The sequence below is a fragment of the Schistocerca piceifrons genome, unplaced genomic scaffold, assembly GCF_021461385.2.
Source record: "Schistocerca piceifrons isolate TAMUIC-IGC-003096 unplaced genomic scaffold, iqSchPice1.1 HiC_scaffold_57, whole genome shotgun sequence".
In the NCBI taxonomy this organism is placed as follows: domain Eukaryota; kingdom Metazoa; phylum Arthropoda; class Insecta; order Orthoptera; family Acrididae; genus Schistocerca; species Schistocerca piceifrons.
Genome location: NW_025728810.1, coordinates 40,001 through 45,000, shown reverse-complemented (window position 1 = coordinate 45,000; position 5,000 = coordinate 40,001). Strand labels below are relative to the sequence as shown.

The 5,000-nt window shown below is 54.1% G+C and overlaps 1 non-coding gene across 1 annotated transcript in view; it reads left to right on the top strand.

Annotated features, from left to right (window-relative positions):
* Positions 1–3,748: 3,748 nt before the first annotated feature.
* Positions 3,749–5,000, top strand: part of LOC124758736 — a 1,909-nt gene continuing 657 nt past the window's right edge. The window contains exon 1 of the ribosomal RNA XR_007012391.1: positions 3,749–5,000. This exon is cut by the window's right edge and continues 657 nt beyond it. This is a non-coding gene — a ribosomal RNA (small subunit ribosomal RNA).

Genomic DNA, 5,000 nt, shown 5'->3' with positions numbered 1-5,000 from the left:
GTAGACATAGCACACTGCCACCTACAGGGATCCGACGGAACTACGCCACCCATGCCGGCAAAACAGTATCGCCATCTATGAAAATAGGGCGACACCACATGCAATACCGCCATCTATGCGCATCTGACAACACTACGTCCGCACCACAAAACATACCGCCATCTGTAGGTCTCCCGCAACATGACCTCCTGCAACGACGCTACCGCCATCTATGAGACGCCAAGCCGACTAAGACAGCGATGGCGCCACAGTGGCCGCCTTTCGACGCCACCCACAAAGGCTGCAGCCTCTGTCGACCATAGCACCCAATCTCCAGTGGCTCTGCCGCACGAAGCCGTGGACCGGCAATGACGCCACCCGCACCCGTTCGTGCACCACCCCAACCGCCAAACTCGCACCTCCAGCGGATGAACGGCGGACGTTTCCCGCACTCGTAAAGTGCAATCCACCCCTATAACTTGCGTTTCATGAAGAGTTATTTCCAATATGCGACATTCCCGCTGTCCGTATACATGAGCCGCGACCTGTACCACTTACGAGCGAGAGACGCGATCGCGTTGCTCACTGTACGGCGTCCGATACCGAGCCATCAGCATGTCGGTCCCCATGCGCGTTGCACTCGCACTCGCAGTCGCAAAAACGTGGGGCAAATATATTACGCGGAAGAGTTATAACAGACCGAGCCCCACTGCATGGGGGGAGTCTTTGTCACTAATGTACACAGATGGAACATTTTGGACTGGAACCAGATTACCCGTACACACGGCGCTGATTAGTAATCAATGCAGAGCCATCAAACTACAGCAAATATACACAACTGTCCGTATACATGCTGAAAGAGTCTGCCCAAAATGGGAACCACACGTCAGCCAGACACTCTGATCACGCACCACTCTCTGCTTCTAACAGGCGCACATACAATATGTAAGCACCAGCATGGAACAACATCCAGTGCATCTTCTCCGCCACATTACACAATCCACACTATCACAACCAGACCAGGAGGTCCGTGCGGAAAATACAATATCCCAGCCTTTCGACATCCACCATTGCGCAGACCAGGCACCAACACCCACACATGTCCTATACAACGGTGCACCCAACATCACAATAGTACCTCCTGTCACAGCGCACAAACAATGACATGAGTCAAAGACACAGGTCTCACACAAGCATAGAATTGGAGCGCCGCCTCTAATAAGCCAAAGGTGCATCCTGACGTGACAAATCTGATCATGTCACAAGCATTCACTTACTATAATCACTATCAACGAACCTGCCGCCCCCGCCCCCCCCCCCCCCTACACCTTTCCGTACAACAACGTGTAACCTAACCTAACCTAACCTAACCTATGTTGTACCTTAACCTAACCTATGTTGTACCTTAACCTAACCTATGTTGTACCTTAACCTAACCTATGTTGTACCTTAACCTAACCTATGTTGTACCTTAACCTAACCTATGTTGTACCTTAACCTAACCTATGTTGTACCTTAACCTAACCCATGTTGTACCTTAACCTAACCCATGTTGTACCTTAACCTAACCCATGTTGTACCTTAACCTAACCCATGTTGTACCTTAACCTAACCCATGTTGTACCTTAACCTAACCCATGTTGTACCTTAACCTAACCCATGTTGTGCCTCAACCTAACCCATGTTGTGCCTCAACCTAACCCATGTTGTGCCTCAACCTAACCCATGTTGTGCCTTAACCTAACCCATGTTGTGCCTCAACCTAACCCATGTTGTGCCTTAACCTAACCCATGTTGTGCCTTAACCTAACCCATGTTGTGCCTTAACCTAACCCATGTTGTGCCTTAACCTAACCCATGTTGTGCCTTAACCTAACCCATGTTGTGCCTTAACCTAACCCATGTTGTGCCTTAACCTAACCCATGTTGTGCCTTAACCTAACCCATGTTGTCGCCTTAACGTAACCCACGTTGTCGCCTAAACCTGCTCTGTAATTGTTATACGACTCGTTCAATTACTGTAGTGTTGCCCACCCGCAACCCTCGCAATATAGTTCGCTACTCGCACTGCCCGCACCCCTGTGTATCGCTTCATGTTAAACACCTTGCAAGTCTTGCTCACTTTCCACATGCTCCTGCTGTACACTGTAATGTGGATGGCAGCAGGACGTACATGCCGCCCCTCCCCACGTCCCCACCTTGCCCCCTGCCTTCGCAAGCTGGTTGGTGAGAAGTTTGCATGTTCAATGCCCTTCGCATGCGACGTACTCAGGCTACGTTGTGGTGCGGCCTGTGTCAACTGTCCGCTGATGTCGTACGCGTGAACCACAATCTGTACTGCACATTCGTCCTTATGTACTGAATGATACATCGTGGCACATGTGTGACCGCACAACGACTGCGCCCAAAAACGGCGGACCATACAGTGCAAATATTGTGCACGCAGCTACGTGTCGTCTCCCTATGAGAGCTGGATTGCAGTGTGGTACGCCATAGAGACGTGTGGGAGGAACGGACGCCGTGGATGGCGATCAGCATGAGCTGTCTGTTGATGTATTCGGACCTAGTCGTCTCTCCTCACACACCGTGATGGCATGGTGCACCGCGTTCCATATCTGCGACATGCTACAGAGGCCGGTTGACAGTCGTTCGAGCAATGGACATCGCATACGTACGGGGGCCACCTTCCACGTATTGTCTAGGCGTGCACATTTTGTTGCGTGTATGTGGGCAGACGTAGTGTGGCGTGACACCTGACACAGGCATGCAATAATCGTTGAAGTTGCAAATGGCGATGGACGCCTGCGTTTTCTGGTGAAGTTACGCAAATGAACAAATGGTAACCTGTTGTGGTGCGGTTGTTCTCGCTAGGGGTGAATCGGTGATGGCGACGATAGGTTGAGGTACTAACCGGTTGTTCCAGCGATACCCACCATGCCGACGAAACTGAACGGCATCTGGGTGTGAAGCGATACGCGGCGGTGGCTGGGTGGGACCGTCCCCGGCCGGTGAGGGGGCGCCTCCCGGCGTGCTGGCCGCGCGGTGCGTGGGCGCACGCGCTACAGCCGGCTGGTGGGGGCGGCCAGTGGCAGGCGCGCCGGCCGACGGACGCGGCAGGCGTCGCAGCTGCGCGCCGGCGCACCCTGCGCGCGGCGCCGTGCGGCCAAAGTAGGTCCTCGCGGGCCCGGTGCGAAGCGCGGTGGACATCTTCAGTGTGCTGGTCCGATTGAGGACTGTGTGCGTTGAGGATGCGCCGCCGCCCGGCGCTCGGCGCCGCGACGCCGTCTGCTGCTCGGTCGCCCCAGCGGTTCTCGCTGGTGGTTTGTATCGCAGCTGTGCGGATGTGTTGGCGCGTGCGCTGTGCTGGGAGAGTTCGCTTCGGCACCCAAGTGGGGCTTTTGTCCTTCTGTGGCGCTGGCGTTGGAGCTGCCGGTCACCGTAGGTGGCGCGTGTTGTCTCCCGCCGGCAATGCCACGACAGCACGCTCCCGGGCCTCTGTCGGCAGCGGCAAGCTCAGTTGGGAGCACGGGTGGTCGCACCGAAAGCGTCTACTCGCCTAACTCCGGGCGATTGCGCCTCTCTCGAACCCGACCAAGTACTTGGGACGGCGCTGCGCGCCGCCGGGACCTGAGAGGGTTTCGAGGTGTATTGTGCAGGGGAGCTCAGCCTCCTCCTGTTTGCAGAATGATTGAGCGGACGCTTGCGTGTTCGCGCGGGCCCCCGGGACACACTCCCGGGCGGCCGGCTGCTCAGCTCTAGTTGACGCAGCTCCCTGGTTGATCCTGCCAGTAGTCATATGCTTGTCTCAAAGATTAAGCCATGCATGTCTCAGTACAAGCCGCATTAAGGTGAAACCGCGAATGGCTCATTAAATCAGTTATGGTTCCTTAGATCGTACCCACGTTACTTGGATAACTGTGGTAATTCTAGAGCTAATACATGCAAACAGAGTCCCGACCAGAGATGGAAGGGACGCTTTTATTAGATCAAAACCAATCGGTCGGCTCGTCCGGTCCGTTTGCCTTGGTGACTCTGAATAACTTTGGGCTGATCGCACGGTCCTCGTACCGGCGACGCATCTTTCAAATGTCTGCCTTATCAACTGTCGATGGTAGGTTCTGCGCCTACCATGGTTGTAACGGGTAACGGGGAATCAGGGTTCGATTCCGGAGAGGGAGCCTGAGAAACGGCTACCACATCCAAGGAAGGCAGCAGGCGCGCAAATTACCCACTCCCGGCACGGGGAGGTAGTGACGAAAAATAACGATACGGGACTCATCCGAGGCCCCGTAATCGGAATGAGTACACTTTAAATCCTTTAACGAGTATCTATTGGAGGGCAAGTCTGGTGCCAGCAGCCGCGGTAATTCCAGCTCCAATAGCGTATATTAAAGTTGTTGCGGTTAAAAAGCTCGTAGTTGGATTTGTGTCCCACGCTGTTGGTTCACCGCCCGTCGGTGTTTAACTGGCATGTATCGTGGGACGTCCTGCCGGTGGGGCGAGCTGAAGGCGTGCGACCGCCTCGTGCGTGCTCGTGCGTCCCGAGGCGGACCCCGTTGAAATCCTACCAGGGTGCTCTTTATTGAGTGTCTCGGTGGGCCGGCACGTTTACTTTGAACAAATTAGAGTGCTTAAAGCAGGCAAGCCCGCCTGAATACTGTGTGCATGGAATAATGGAATAGGACCTCGGTTCTATTTTGTTGGTTTTCGGAACCCGAGGTAATGATTAATAGGGACAGGCGGGGGCATTCGTATTGCGACGTTAGAGGTGAAATTCTTGGATCGTCGCAAGACGAACAGAAGCGAAAGCATTTGCCAAGTATGTTTTCATTAATCAAGAACGAAAGTTAGAGGTTCGAAGGCGATCAGATACCGCCCTAGTTCTAACCATAAACGATGCCAGCCAGCGATCCGCCGCAGTTCCTCCGATGACTCGGCGGGCAGCCTCCGGGAAACCAAAGCTTTTGGGTTCCGGGGGAAGTATGGTTGCAAAGCTGAAACTTAAAGGAATTGACGGAAGG